The sequence below is a fragment of the Bufo bufo genome, chromosome 4, assembly GCF_905171765.1.
Source record: "Bufo bufo chromosome 4, aBufBuf1.1, whole genome shotgun sequence".
In the NCBI taxonomy this organism is placed as follows: domain Eukaryota; kingdom Metazoa; phylum Chordata; class Amphibia; order Anura; family Bufonidae; genus Bufo; species Bufo bufo.
The window spans coordinates 31,850,650-31,866,549 of record NC_053392.1 but is presented as its reverse complement, the minus strand read 5'-3'; the positions used below and the strand labels follow the sequence as shown (position 1 = coordinate 31,866,549).

The 15,900-nt window shown below is 40.6% G+C and overlaps 1 long non-coding RNA gene across 1 annotated transcript; it reads right to left on the bottom strand.

Moving 5' to 3' along the window:
* Positions 1–1,155: 1,155 nt before the first annotated feature.
* On the bottom strand, positions 1,156–13,535 carry LOC120996950. The gene is made up of 3 exons (XR_005777997.1): positions 13,526–13,535; positions 5,191–5,195; positions 1,156–1,370 (listed from the first exon to the last, which is right to left on the bottom strand). It is a non-coding gene; the product is annotated as an uncharacterized LOC120996950 (long non-coding RNA).
* Between the last annotated feature and the right edge of the window lie 2,365 nt (positions 13,536–15,900).

Genomic DNA, 15,900 nt, shown 5'->3' with positions numbered 1-15,900 from the left:
TCCACCAATTTTTTAACTGATTAAATTGAAATATAAAACATGGACCAGATTTTCCTATCATAAAATCAGGAACTCTATTTGCATATAATCCCCAATTCACATAATGCGTTTTTATAATCAAAAAAACTAATTATTGATGGCATAGTGATATAAATATAAATATATACGTTTCCATAGGTCTCAAGATATCGCAAATTTATCATACAATCACACATTATATGTGTATTATGGCATTATTACTAGTTGGCCTTTTATTGATTTTCAGTTATTAATTATTGGTTATTTTTTGGTTATTTTTATTGGTATTATATAGCCTCATAAGTTTCAATGTACCTGTTAGTGAGGTTAATAAATAAAATAAGATAAAATAAATGACAAAAAAGGATACAAATAAAAAATAAAATAAAAATGCTAATAAAAATAGAAGTGGAAATGGGATCATCTGCACTGTTGTTACACTGGGTGAGGGTGTGGACGCAGAATCCATCAGTGAGATGAATTAAAACATGGCACCGATAATCCCCAATCTTCCAATTCTGAGTTGAGACGTCTTGGGATCAGGGACCCAAAGTCAAATATATTCTTTAATTCACACCTGGACATTTGGGAAACAAAGTTACCTCCTCTCCAATTTTCAATCACCGTTTCTTGTGCCATATACTTTAAGCCACATGGGTTACTGTTATGATGTTTTTTTAAAGTGATCGGATAGACTATGTTTTTCATATTCTCTTTTGATATTATTAATGTGTTCGGCAATTCTTGTTTTTAGAGTCCTTTTGGTTCTTCCTACGTATTGCATAGAACACGGACATTCTTTCAAGTAAATTACTGCCTTAGTATTACATGTGAGTAGTTGTTTTATTTCCCATTGGTAGTGATTTACTGTGGATTTGACTATGTTTATTCTCCTCTGAAAATTGGTTTGTTTACAGTTAAAGCACCTAGCACATCGAAAGAAACCTTTTAATGACATCCAATACTAGATGTTACTTTCTTACGGTTGATGCTATTTGTAATCCAAGATTTGGCGCTTTAGTATGTACTATAGGTGGTCTTGTCGGGATTATGGGTCCCAAAACTTTATCCTCTTTTAGTAGGACACTTTTTATAACTGGTATTAAATGGTAATACTAGTTTGCAATTGTCTGGTGGGCGATGGAATAAATGACTCTCCTGCTCTGGCCATGGCCAATGTGGGGATTGCCATAGGGACCGGGACAGATGTAGCCATTGAAGCTGCAGACGTGGTGCTTATACGGAATGATCTCCTGGATGTTGTCGCCAGCATTGACTTATCGCGCAAGACTGTGAAAAGAATAAGAATAAATTTTGTTTTTGCCCTGATTTACAATCTCATTGGTATACTTCTGTATTTCTGTCTATTATCGGTTTTGAATGAAAAAATGTAGTTCTGTCCGAATCTTTTACTCCATTAAAGGATTTTTCCAACATATGTAAAAATTTGATTTTTCTCCAAAAACTGTACAGTTAATTTTTCAGCTTGTTTCTCAAAATGTTTAACTTTGGTGCAATTTCTTTTTATATGACGATATTGGCTTTTTGGAACATTTAGCAGCCATCTTGGTAGATGGCAGCTAGATTTTAAATTGAAGCTGTTCTTTGCTACTGTCTTTTGATAGGTACTACATGTAAATGAATCAGCTTGCTTCTCTATTTTTACATCCAAAAACTCTACAGATTTATTATTGATATTAGGTGTGAATTTTAGATTGTACTGTTTGGAATTGATCCCCAGCATGAATTCCATTAGAGATTGATGCGATCCCTCCCAGATGAGGAGGATGTCATCTATATATCTGCGCCATAGTACCAGGTCCACCCCCAGTCTGGGATCAATGATGTCATGTTCCCATGCCGCCATGAATAAATTGGCATAGCTAGGGGCAAACCTTGTGCCCATGGCAGTGCCAGTAATCTGTAAATAATACTTTGAATAAAAATAAAAATAATTGTGGCACAGTACAAAATCAATGCCATCCATTACAAAATCTATTTGATCCGGAGCCAACTTGTTTGCTTGTCTGAGAATTTTTGATACAGCTTCAATCCTGGAAATTATTAGTCTCCTAGAGGGATTCAAGGGCTCCTTGTGAACTTTGGGAATGGAGTAAAAAACTGTGAGTCTGCACGGAGTCCCCAAAATAAAATCTAATTATTTATTAAGTATTAAGCTGTGATAGGCCTTTTCACACATATTAGTCAATTGGTTATAATATTCTTCCCTAGGATCTTTTTCAAGTGGGATACTGTTATCTGCCAAGTGGGATAGTGTTGTCTGCATTCTGCTTCATACTTTTCAGTATCCTGGACAACTATAGCCCCTCCCTTATTGGCGTATTGTTATCTCCTGATTGTGTTGGAGTTTTTGTATTGTTTTCCTCTCAGTAAAAGTTATGTTTTTTATTGTTGTTTTATGACTATTGTTCATTTTTCTAATATCTGCCTCTACTGCTCCTCTAAAAGCAGCCATTTCTTTTCCAATTTAATGACGTGGGTATAGTTTGGATTTTAATTTGACTTCTACAAGGTGGTAGCTTGATGTAGATCCACTGTTACATAATATCGGATTTTTTAGGAAGTATTTTTTACAGCATAATTTTTTTTATATACTTCTCCACTCCGATATATGTATCAAATTTATTCAACTGGATACTTGGTGCAAACTTAAGGCCTTTGTTGAGCAATTTTTTATGATTGTCTCTGTGCTGTTGTGTGCTGTGATTTGTGACACATTTTTGTATAATTTTCCTTGTTTCCTTTTTGGTGTTGGTATTGCGTCCCAAAAAGAAATCAAGAAAAATTATACAAAAATGCATCACAAATCACAGCACACACCAGCACAGATAATTCCACAAACACAGACTAAAATAGGGACTCAGTCTCACATACCATGGACTTTCTCTTTTCCCAAACCACCACTAAATCCTCATCTCATACATCAAACACTGGAAACACTGACACCAATGAAAGAACAAGTATTACTCAACCAACACTAATGACACAGCAAATAATACAACCAACACAGGTCAGTCGAAAAAGAGAACACGAAGATGAGGAACCCATAGAAGGCCCAAGTCATAAATTAGGGAAACCATAAAAGACAATATAATGAATTTAAGTACTATTTCATTAACAGACAATCATAAAAAATTGCTCAACGAAGGCCTTAAGTTTGCACCAAGTATCCAGTTGAATAAATTTGATACATATATCGGATTGGAGAAGTATATAAAAAAATGATGTTGTAACTTTCTAAATTTTTTTATATTATGTGACAGTGGATCTACATCAAGCTACCACCATGTAGAAGTCAAATTAAAATCCAAATTATAGCCACATCATGAAATTGGAAAAGAAATGGCTGCTTTTAGAGGAGCAGTAGAGGCAGATATTAGAAAAATGAATAATAGTCATAAAACAACAATAAAAAACTTATTTTATACTGAGAGGAAAACAATACAAGAACTCCAACACAATCAAAAAGTAACAATACGCCCAACCCATAAGGGAGGGACTATAATTGCCCAGGATACTGCAAAGTATGAAGCAGAATGCCTGAGACAATTGGCAGACAACAGTACTTATATCCCACTTGAAAAAGATCATAGGGAAGAATATTATAACCAATTGACTAATATGTGTGAAAAGGCCTATCACAGCGGAATACTTAATAAATATGAGTTTGATTTTATTTTGGGGACTCCGTGCAGACTCCCAGTTTTTTACTCCATTCCCAAAGTTCACAAGGACCCCTTGAATCCCCCCGGGAGAGCAATTATTTCCGGCATAGGGTCAGTGACATCTAATCAGTTCCAATACTTGGACAGATTTTTACAACCTTATGTTGCAGACACTCCATTACATTTAAAAGATACTACAACATTAGTTAATTTATTGGAAAAAATGGTTTGTCAACCCCACTGGATATTAGCAACATTAGATGTAAGTGCACTTTACACAAGCATCAACTACAAACAAGGAATTGAAGCTGTATCAAAAATTCTCAGACAAGCAAACAAGTTGGCTCTGGATGAAATAGATTTTGTACTCGATGGCATTGATTTTGTACTGTGCCACAATTATTTTTTATTTTAATTCAAAGTATTATTTACAGATTACTGGCACTGCCATGGGTGCCAGGTTCGCCCCTAGCTACACTATTTTTTTTTTCATGGCGGCATGGGAACAGGACATCATTGGTCCCAGACTGGAGGCGGAACTGATGCTATTGTGCAGATATATAGATGACATTCTCTTCATCTGGGAAGGATCACATCAATCACTAGTGGAATTCATAGGGGCGATCAATTCCAAACAGTACAATCTAAAATTCACACCTAATATCAATAATAAATCTGTAGAGTTTTTGGATGTAAAAATAGAGAAGCAAGCTGAATCATTCATATGTATCACCTATCAAAAGGAGGTAGCTAAGAACAGCTTTATTTTAAAATCTGGCTGCCATCTACGAAGATGGCTGCTAAATGTTCCAAAAAGCCAATATCGTCCTATAAAAAGAAATTGCACCAAAGTTGAACTTTTTGAGAAACAGGCTGAACAATTAACTATACAGTTTTGGGAGAAAAATTACCAAATTACATATGTTGGAAAAATCCCTTAATGAATTAAAAAAATTGGACAGAATTATTATTTTTTTAATTCAAAACCTATAATAGACAGAAATACAGAAGTAGACAATTGCAAACTAGTATTACCATTTAATACCAGTTATAAACAGGTATCAAATATAATTCAAAGACACTGGCACCTGCTAAAATATGATAAGGTTTTGGGACCCATAACCCCGACAAGACCACCCATAGTATATACTAAAGCGTCAAATCTTGGATTACAAATAGCACCAACCGTAAGAAACCCTAATGACAAAAAAGTAACATCCAGTATTGGATGTCATTAAAAGGTTTCTTTCGATGTGCTAGGTGCTCTAACTGTAAACAAACCAATTTTCAGAGGAGAATTAACATAGTCAAATCCACAGCAAATCACTACCAATGGAAATAAAACAACTGCTCACATGTAATACTAAGGCAGTAATTTACTTGATAGAATGTCAGTGTTCTATGCAATACGTAGGAAGAACCAAAAGGACTCTAAAAACAAGAATTGCCGAACACATTAATAATATAAAAAAAGGATATAAAAAACATAGTCTATCCGATCACTTTAAAAAACATCATAACAGTAACCCATGTGGTTTAAAATATATGGCATTTGAAACAGTGACTGAAAATTGGAGAGGAGGTAACTTTGTTTCCCAAATGTCCAGGTGTGAATAAAAAAAAATATATGACTTCAGGTCCCTGATACCAAGAGGTCTCAACTCAGCATTGGAAGTTTTTGGATTTCTATAAAATAGGGTGGTGGTGTGAATCGCATTATCCATCAGTGTCATGTTTTAATTTATCTCACTGATGGATTCTGCGTCCACACCCTCGCCCAGTGTAACAACAGTGCAGATGATCCCATTTCCACTTATATTTTAACTAGCATTTTTATTTAATTTTTATTTTAATACTTTTTTGTCATTTATTTTAGCTAATTTTATTTATTAACCTCACTAACAGGTACATTGAAACTTACGAGGGTATATAATACCAATAAAATTAAAAATAACCAATAATTAATAACTGAAAATCAATAAAAGGCCAACTAGGAAAGATACCATAATACACATACAATGTGTGATTGTATGATAAATTTGCGATATCTTGAGACCTATGGAATCATATATATTTATATTTATATCACTATGCCATCAATGATTTGTTTTGATTATAAAAATGCATTATGTGAATTGGGGATTATGTGCAAGAACCTAATCATAACGCAAATGGAGGACCTGATTCTATGATAGGAAAATCTGGTCCATGTTTTATATTTCACTTGAATCTGTTCAAAAATGATCCTAATGGTGGATTTTATTTTCATTTGGAATTGTGCACTACTGAGGAAGGTACATACGTGTACGTGTACTGAAACGTGTCTGGTGGCGGTTGTGAAAGGACAGTGTGTACAGGATCACACCACAAACAAAGCAAGCAGGAACATTATCTACAATCGAAGTCGGCGTCCCGCTAAGCTCAGTACACATGCGCTGGAAAAAAGACACAGCCGGCAGAAGGGCGAGCGGAGACCTGCACTGCGTAATCAGAATGACAGCAGTAAATAACTCGCAGCATGCTGCAACAAACACAGGAAATAGTCACGCTGAGGCACTAGGAGACCGGAACATAAGCCGACAGAAGAATCGCAGGGGGCCGTGAGTAACACTCGATATTTTTGTATACAAACGGCCTTAACCGCAACCTGAAAGTCTGAATTGCTTTGATTACCCAACAGGTTGACTGTGCTCAGTAGCCTAATTCTGACACGTATATAAGTGCCTAAAGTTACAAGCAGCACTAATGTGAATAAGACTGCAACAAAGAGGCACGGACATTATATTATCTGCCCATATTAGATGAATGAACTACCTAATATAAAGATATATGGTAAAAGGAAATTTTGGTGAAACACAGAACACACGACCAAATACTAGTGTACAACCACATTATTATTATTTTTAATATTTCATGCGTGAGCTCCGCATTGTAGAAGGACCAGTTCTATAGATTTATGAATGTATTGTGAATATAATCTGGGGGATTTATAATACATTGTTTGATTAAATGTGATTAAATGTTTTTATGCAAACATTTTAAGTAAAAAATACTTTTTTTGATGTGCTAGGTGCTCTAACTGTAAACAATTTTTTTTGTGTATATTTATTTTGTAATCATGTTGCTTTAATGTTAGTCCCTGTATGCTCTACTGATCCATTTCTTTGTAAAGTGTGGAAATAAAGGGCTGCAAATGAGCTCTTAACAAACTGTGCCTCTAATGCCACCAGATGTAAGGCAGGTATCCTATAAGCAATGTTTGACCCTTTAAATAGGCCTTGATACATGACTCGGATATTAAATAAAATACAGTATTTTCTCATACCAAGAACATGAAAACACAGGACAGATGATAAAAGCTAGGCATAATTCCATCAAGGACATTATAGCAGGTTAATTCAGTCACCTTAACACAAAAGCAAAAAACCCAACTGGTGATAAGACTGGTGCTTGAGGGCCGACCAACAAGACAGTTCTGTTTAATTGAGATCGAAAATGGATGTTGTTCACCGCCTCGTGAATAATGTACATGGCTAGAATCCTATTATTTCTACTGTAATCATATCCCCTCAAGCTCCTGGGTGTTTTATCCTGTACTTAAGAGAGAATAAGCATTGTTGTGTTTTCTCTATGTAGGGGAAAAATTTCATGATGGCAATATGATTCTCGCCAATCAGACCCACCTGACTGAATTTATTTTTATTGGGTATTCGCAAAGTCTACAGATAAGAATTTTGCTTTTCATTTTGTTCATACTTTTTTACATCTCAGCTATTTTGGGAAACAGTTTTTTGATCTTCATTGTTATTATCAGCGCTAAGATGCACACACCTATGTATTATTTCCTCTGTAATTTATCCTTTGTAGATATGGGCTACTCATCAAGTGGTCTTCCAAAAGCAATAATTAATATATTTTCTAGAAAGAGGAGTATTTCCGTCATTGGGTGTCTAGCACAAATCAATACTGGAGTTTTCCTTGGACAGACAGAGTGCATATTACTGGCAGTGATGGCGTATGATCGGTATATAGCGATCTGCTTTCCTTTATATTATACCGTCATTATGAATCGGAAGGTCTGCACCAACATCACAGTCATTTTATGTGTTGGAAATTTTATGTTGACAACTATTCCCATGATCTCAAAACCTCTTGTGTTCTGTAGAGAAAATAAAATCGACCATTTTATTTGTGAATTAACTGCCGTCCTGAGGTTAGCGTGTGGAGACATCTCATTTTATAGCAAAGGCATCGTTGTTACAAGTTTATTCACACTTTTACTTCCTTTTGTCTTTATTGTGGTCTCTTACATTTGCATAATTTATTCAGTATTAAAGATCCGTTCCGGGAGGTCTCAAGCATTTTCTACCTGTGTTTCTCATATCACTGTTGTCATTATGTTCTATGGAACAATTATTATTACCATGTTCATGGCACCATCAAGCAACTTCGCATCTGCAAACAAGTATATTGCCATTTTTTATGGAGGAGCAGCGCCCTCCCTAAACCCTCTGATATACAGTTTGAGAAATAAAGATGTCAAAGAAGCCTTTAAAAAACTTCGGAAGACAATTTAAATGTTAAGTAGACATTGAGTAAATTTATCAAAATCTCTTTTGGCTATTTTGGGTCCAATTCATACAAAGCTGCTGTCAGATTCGATCCGGGTAGAAATAAATTTGAGCCAAATTGAAAGGGCTCCTAGGACTGTTTCCATCCTTTTCACACACTTTACTGCCAATACAGCATAAGTAATGTCATCAATTATTTCTAGAAATGTAGACATAAACAAGCTTCCCAACATAAATTTTGTGTTCAATTCCTCAAAATAGAAATGAAAGAACTTCTTCAAATTTGTATAGTGTTCGATTCACCAAGTTGTTCCACATGTTAATTCTATTCTGAATTGATTCTACATGAATCAAAGATGCTACCACTGGCCTGAAAATTGGTCTGAGGTCTCCAAGGATTATATCTAGAGATGAGCTAATCAAATCCCATGAAGTGGAATTCGATCCGAATTTCAGGATAAATTCAATTCCCTGCCCCTTCGCTGTGACTGACAGCCAGCTGTTCGGCAAAGGCAGCCTAACTCTCGTGCATGAGCGCTGTCAGTCACAGCGAAGGGGCAGGGACGGGGGCGTGGTTACTGTGACTTAAAGCAAGGAGGCCGCTGCCTCTTTGACTTCAAGCATGTCTGGAGTAGCGTGTCAGCAGGGGATAAAACAAGGTTTTCAGTACTTTTGCTGCATCTGCCTTCAGGAAGAAAGGCATCATCAGAAACACACTGCTGGCTACACGCAGGTACTGCTGATGGCTTGGGATGGTTTTGGGAGGTGACAGGTTCCCTTTAAGAAATTTGCTCATCTCTAATTATATTAATTCCTTTCTAGGAATCCAATGTCAATACAACATGGAGTAATCATATCATTAATTAATAGAAGTGTAGAGATGAACACATTTCCCAAAATGAATTTTGTCTTTGATTTTTTTTAGCATCCCTTCTAGTTGTGTTATTAGTCAATTAATGTAAGGGTGCGTACCTGCATCATTGAGAATTATCACTTGAGACAATATTTAATTATTATTATTATTTAAGAACAGCCATGGCAGAATTTTTGGCGGGAGGACTGGATATTGCAAGTTGGGGTGGTGAGGTTAAAATGTCTCTTTTCAGATGCTCAACTGCCCACAGAGACCAAGTCACCCAGTATTTTGAGCTCCTTCTAGTTTCTCACAAATGTTTATAAGGACCACACTAGATGGTGGTGGGAGATCCAGTCACTTGAGACTTATCTCAAGCTTAAGATCGTTCTACGGGGATTGAGAATCCCTCTACTTCACTTACTCGGATACATTCCCCATAGTTTCTGTTAAGGTGGGAGTGAATTGATTCTTCTCTCTGGCTAATGACCTTATTGGTAGGAGAGGAACGTAAGGTTTTTGAAAGGAATACGGTAGCCCTGCATGAACAAATTGAGGTGGTAAAAAAGTTCTCTACCAAGCTAGATTTTTCCCCGAAAGAATCCCTGCTTCAACAGAACATTGAGAAATTAACTTCTCAATTAAAAGAGAGAAAGCACTTCCAGTATGTAAGAGATACTACCGACTTCCAAGAAGGTTGTATCTTTGATTATGGGACGAAAAAGAGTAAGGTTCTAGAAATTGATATAGAACCATCGTCCTCAGAGGGCAAAACAGAAGGGGAGGCTATTAGACAGGGTCTGGGATAGTCCAGTGCATCTGTCACCAACCGTGGCAGAGGAAGGCATAGAGGGAGGAGGTTGAGAGGTACCTACCCACAAACAAATTTTTTAGGCAGGAGTCCTCTGCTATACAATTACTTATTGAGAGAGAGGAAATAGTCACTGTATGTCCATCTCTGTTCCCTGGTGCTTCAGATGAAATGCAGATTATTAATTTATCTCAAAGGTCCCTCATTGCTGATGAGGTTGCCGTACTGAAAAAGGGTTTGTCTTTTGTACCCACAAATAAATTTGATATCATTGTCTAGGTCAAGGATCTCCATCTCATCGTGCTTAGGCTGAGATGGAAAAAGTTAATCACCACGCACGACAGAAGGCAGCGTCTTGAATAGAGATAAGCAATTTTTTGCTCGGGAAAAATTTGGTTCTATACGAATATGTATGCAGTGAATTATGTTAAAAAGCAGCTCTTTCCTGGCTGCTGAGAGCCTTTATAGTGGTGTAGAACACTGTGCCTTGCAGTAACATGCATAGGGAGTCTACTTTGGTAGTGAAATAATACCGTAAATTATTTCACTCTTAGAATCACTGCACACTTCACTTATTTTGGCAGTCATGGGGCCAAAACTGACCAAATAACTCAAGTATGAACTCAGCCTTACAGGTCGATGTTAGTGCCAAGAAGAAGCGCACACCTTTTACTCCGTCGTCAGCTGATTCCACATAGATGTCTACAGAACCTGTTCTATTAAACACTTATACAAGTAGAGCCCCCCGGCAGAGTGGAGAGGGTGTCAGCTGTAAGTTTGTGTTGACGTCACTGATTAATTTGTCCTTTCTCTGATCCGTCAGAACAATAACCCACAAATAACGGATCCTGTTTCTGGAGCATATGCCTTCACTCGGTCAGCATTTGCTCAATAATCCATCAGCATTGCTAATGCTAAAAAAAAACAGGAGTGGATCTAAAACAGAGATGACACGTGGATGGAATATTTGCATGTCTTCTGTGTTTTGTACCCACTCCTGCTTTTAGCTACCAAAAGAGAAGCCAATTCTGATCGGACCATACAGGCCTTACAGCTGCGACACAGACAGGATCCGTTGTGCCTTCCCTTTTTTCCTTCCTTCTGACAGATCAGAGGAAAGGTCAAATAAATCAAGATGTCAGCCAGGCCGAAAGGCAAAATAGTGGCCCAGTCATGAAGTGGGGAGGGTGGGAACAGCATGAGAAGTTCACAGAGTGGACCTACATATGACATAATGGTTAGGTGGAAGCAGCATGAGAAGACCACAGAGTGGCCCAATGACAGGGTCTGGAGGTGGAAGCAGTATGAGGAGACCACCTAGTGGCACAATGACCGATTCTGGAGTTGGCAGCAGTATGACAAGGCCACCGAGTGGAACAATGACCGAATCTGGAGGAAGGTGCCCGGCTGCATGAGGAGACCACAGAGTGGCCCAATGTGGGGGTCTGGAGGTGGCAACAGCAGAAGCATAAGGATACCACAGAGTGGCAAAGTAACATATTGTGGAGATAGCAGCAGCAGCATTAGGATACCACAAAATGGCAAGGTGACATAGTATGAATAAGGCAGCAGCATCAGGAAACCACAGAGTGGCAAGGTGACATAGTGTGGAGATGGCAGCAGCAGCATCATCAGGATACCACAGAGTGGTTAGGTGACATAGTGTGGATAAGGCAGCAGCAGCATCAGAATACCATACAATGGCAAGGTAAAATAGTGTGGATAAGCCAGCAGCAGCATCAGGATACCACAGAGTGGCAAGGTGATATAGTGCAGAGATGGCAGCATCAGCATCAGGATACCACAGAGTGGCAAGGTGACATAGTGTGGAGATGGCAGTAGCAGCAACAGAATCAGAATACCACAGAGTGGCAAGGTGACATAGTGTGGAGATAGCAGCAGCTGCATCAGGAGACCAAAAAGTGACCCAATGAGAGTGGGGCGGTGGATGGCAATACCAGTACCCGCTGACGAAGGTGGGTAAAAGAAGGAGCAATTGGCATCAGATGTATGGCATCAAGCGGGTGGCAGCATCAGAGTAGTAGCTGAGGCAGGTAGCTAGAACAAACCAGTCTCTTTTGTCAAAGTGTTGGTGTGGCACCATGGATAGAGATGTCCCGAACTATTCGCCGGCGAACATCGCTTGTTCGCATTCGCCACGGCGGGCGAACATATGCGATGTTCGGTCCGCCCCCTATTTGTCATCATTGAGCAAACTTTGACCCTGTACATCACAGTCAGCAGACACATTCCAGCCAATCAGCAGCAGACCCTCCCTCCCAGACCCTCCCACCTCCTGGACAGCATCCATTTTAGATTGATTCGGAAGCTGCATTCTTAGTGAGAGGAGGGACAGTGCAGCTGCTGCTGATTTAATAGGGAAATCGATAGCTAGGCCAGTGTATTCAGTATCCACTCCAGTCCTGAAAGACTCATCTGATCTGCTGTAAGGACAGAGTCCTGACAGCACCCCAAAAAGCCCTTTTTAGGGCTAGTACATCAGTCTGCTTTCCCCCCCCCCTCTGTAATCCAATTGTAGTTGCCTGCCAGAGTGTGTGTCAGGCCCACAGCGAATACTGTGCCACTTGCCCAGTGCCACCACTCATATCTGGTGTCACAGTAGAATACATTTTTTTAAAAATTAACTTTTTTGACTGTAATATAATTGCAGTTAGTTGCCTGCAAGCGTGTGTGTCAGGCCTACAGCGTCAGCGTTTACTGTGCGAACTACTGCCAGTGCACAGTCCCCACAGTGTCACTCATATCTGGTGTCATAGTAGATTACATTTAAAAAAAAAAACAGCAATTTTGACTGTAATATAATTGCAGTTAGTTGCCTGCAAGCATGTGTGTCAGGCCTACAGCGTCAGTGTGTACTGTGCGAACTACTGCCAGTGCACAGTGCCACCACTCATATCTGGTGTCACAGTAGATTACATTTTAAAAAAACCTGCAATTTTGACTGTAATATAATTGCAGTTAGTTGCCTGCAAGCATGTGTGTCAGGCCTACAGCGTCAGTGTGTACTGTGCCAACTACTGCCAGTGCACAGTGCCACCACTCATATCTGGTGTCACAGTAGATTACATTAAAAAAAAAACTGCAATTTTGACTGTAATATAATTGCAGTTAGTTGCCTGCAAGCATGTGTGTCAGGCCTACAGCGTCAGTGTGTACTGTGCGAACTACTGCCAGTGCACAGTGCCACCACTCATATCTGGTGTCACAGTAGATTACATTAAAAAAAAAACTGCAATTTTGACTGTAATATAATTGCAGTTAGTTGCCTGCAAGCATGTGTGTCAGGCCTACAGCGTCAGTGTGTACTGTGCCAACTACTGCCAGTGCACAGTGCCACCACTCATATCTGGTGTCACAGTAGATTACATTTAAAAAAAAACTGCAATTTTGACTGTAATATAATTGCAGTTAGTTGCCTGCAAGCGTGTGTGTCAGGCCTACAGCGTCAGTGTGTACTGTGCCAACTACTGCCAGTGCACAGTGCCACCACTCATATCTGGTGTCACAGTAGATTACATAAAAAAAAGAAGCTATTTTGACTGTAATATAATTGCAGTTAGTTGACTGCAGGCGTGTGTGTGTCAGGCCTACAGCGTCAGCGTGTACTGTGCCAAATACTGCCAGTGCACAGTGCCACCACTCATATCTGGTAGATTATGTTTAAAAAAAAAAAGCAATTTTGACTGTAATATAATTGCAGTTAGTTGCCTGCAAGCGTGTGTGTCAGGCCTACAGCGTCAGCGTGTACTGTGCCAACTACTGCCAGTGCACAGTGCCACCACTCATATCTGATGTCACAGTAGCTTGCACGCATAGTACAACTAATCTAAAAAAAATGACAGGCAGAGGCAGGCCACCGCGCAGGGGCCATCGTGGTGCTGTGATTCCCTTTGGCCCTAGAATAATGCCCAGTGTTCAGAGGCCACGTACCCTGAACTCGAAAAGTTCTGAGGACATAGTTGACTGGCTAACACAGGACACCCAATCTTCTACAGATTCCGCTCGGAACCTTGACGCACCATCCTCCTCAAGCTCAGCTTCGGGCACCTCTCAAGTTACCACTCGCCCGCCTGCCGCCACCACCAACACTAGCACCACAGCTGCTTCACTTGATCTGTCAGAGGAGTTATTTACACATCAGTTGGAAGAAATGAGTGATGCGCAACTATTATTGCCAGAGGATGTAGATAACAGGGATATGTCTCAGTCAGGCAGCATTTCACACATGGACGTACGGTGTGATGATGATGTTGTACCCGCTGCAGCTTCCTTTGCTGAGTTGTCAGATACAAGTGAAGCGGTTGATGATGACGATGTCTCCGTGGGTGTCACGTGGGTCACGAAGAGAAGAACAAGGGGAAAGTTCAGATGGGGAGACAGAGAGGAGGAGGAGAGTTGGAAGCAGGGGGAGGTCGTCGCAAGGAGCTAGTTGCACAGTCAGACAGCATGTATCGGCACCCGGGGTCAGCCAGACAGCACGCCAATCAACGCATGCTGTTGCCACCACCAGAATGCCATCATTGCAAAGCTCAGCAGTGTGGCATTTTTTTGGTGTGTCTGCCTCTGATAATAACTATGCCATTTGCAACCTGTGCCAAAATAAACGGAGTCGTGGGAAGTCCAACACCCACCTAGGTACAACTGCTTTGCGAAGGCACATGATCTCACATCACAAACGCCTATGGGATCAACACATGATGACGAGTACAATCAGCACACAAACTCAAAGCCACCATCCTCCTCCTGGTCCAGCATCTTCAGCCACGTCAACCACTGCTGACCTCCTTGCCCCCTCTCAACCACCCGTCACTCCGCCTCTCACCTTGAGTAGTTCCTGCTCATCTGCCCACAGTCAGGTGTCTGTCAAGGAAATGTTTGAGCGTACGAAGCCAATGTCACAGAGTCACCCCCTTGCCCGGTGTCTGACAGCTGGCTTGTCGGAACTCTTAGCCCGCCAGCTTTTACCATACAAGCTGGTGGAGTTTGAGGCCTTCAAAAAATTTGTAGCTATTGGGACACCGCAATCCCCAACCTGTACTCTATTGTGGAAAAGGAAGTCATGGCATGTCTGACACACAGTGTTGGGGCAAGGGTCCATCTGACCACTGATACCTGGTCTGCAAAGCACGGTCAGGGCAGGTATATCACGTACACTGCGCATTGGGTAAACCTGCTGACGGCTGCCAAGCATGGAATGCGTGGCTCTGCAGCGGAGTTGGTGACACCGCCACGACTTGCAGGCAGGCCTGCTGCCACCTCCTCTACTCCTCTTACTCCATCCTCTTCGCTAACCTCCTCGGCTGAGTCCTCTTCTGCTGCTGCGTCTTGCTCCACATCAACTGCACCACATCAGCTCCCCAGGGGCTATTCCACATCCCGGATACGACAGTGTCACGCCGTCTTGGGGTTGACTTGCCTGAAAGCAGAGAGTTACACCGGACCAGCACTCCTGTCCGCCCTGAACGCACAGGTGGATCAGTGGCTGACCCCGCACCAACTGGAGATCAGCAAAGTGGTGTGTGACAACGGAAGCAATTTTTTGGCTGCATTGAATTTGGGCTAGTTGACACATGTGCCGTGCATGGTACATGTGTTGAATCTGATTGTACAACGCTTTGTACATAAGTACCCAGGCTTGCAGGACGTCCTCAAGCAGGCCAGGAAGGTGTGTGGCCATTTCAGGCAATCCTACACGGCCATGGCGCACTTTTCCGATATTCAGCAGCGAAACAACATGCCAGTGAGGCGCTTGATTTGCGACAGCCCGACACATTGGAATTCAACACTCCTAATGTTCGACCGCCTGTTCCAACAAGAAAAAGCAGTCAACGAGTATTTGTATGACCCGGGTGCTAGGACAGCCACTGCAGAGCTGGGTATTTTTTTGCCACGGTACTGGACGCTCATGCGCAATGCCTGTAGGCTCATGTGTCCTTTTGA